We start from the raw sequence: 717 nt of genomic DNA, 5'->3' as shown, positions 1-717 counted from the left end.
TAGAGGAATATATTATTCAAAAGAATTACAACTCTGTTTTTCATGTTTTATTTATATTCTTATAATGTAAGATATAGAATAGGAATATATAGTATATATAGTAAAATGAAATGAAGTATTGAATGTCTTATTGAATAAATGAAATATTGAAAATTAAGTATTAAATGACTAGTATAGTTTCTTGCTTTCTAGCAGTCTTCAAGGTACCATGTTGTGACAGGAATGTCTCAACTGTATGTATGTATGTATGGTATGTCAGTATTTACCAATTTGATTCCAGTCCCTGTTACCAAGAATTTCGTAGGCTCGTCAGTTGTACCTCTCTCGTGAAGCTTGTAGAAAGTGAATGAGACAAGTTTAAAATGGATTCTGGGTCACTATTGGACAAGCAAAGTCACATGTTGTTATTGATTTAGTAGGAATAAGTTTTCAAAAAACAAATCAAGAAGAACACGTGATCTATTTCGACCAATAGCGGCCCGATATCTAACAGCTACCTTGGATTTGTTTCATTCGATTTCTACATGCCTAACAGGATAGATTCGATTGAATAGCCTACGAGATTTTAAGTTGCACCTAGACGAAGTAAACTGCTATTAAATTGTGAATGCCAAAGGGTGAATGGCCCCACACCAAATATGCGGAGAGCCACATTCGCCTGCCCACTGATATACATATATATATATATATATATATATATATATATATATATATATA

The sequence above is a fragment of the Octopus bimaculoides genome, chromosome 9 (assembly GCF_001194135.2).
Source record: "Octopus bimaculoides isolate UCB-OBI-ISO-001 chromosome 9, ASM119413v2, whole genome shotgun sequence".
NCBI lineage: Eukaryota > Metazoa > Mollusca > Cephalopoda > Octopoda > Octopodidae > Octopus > Octopus bimaculoides.
The sequence above is the reverse complement of the archived record's forward strand: the minus strand, read 5'-3'. Positions refer to the sequence as shown.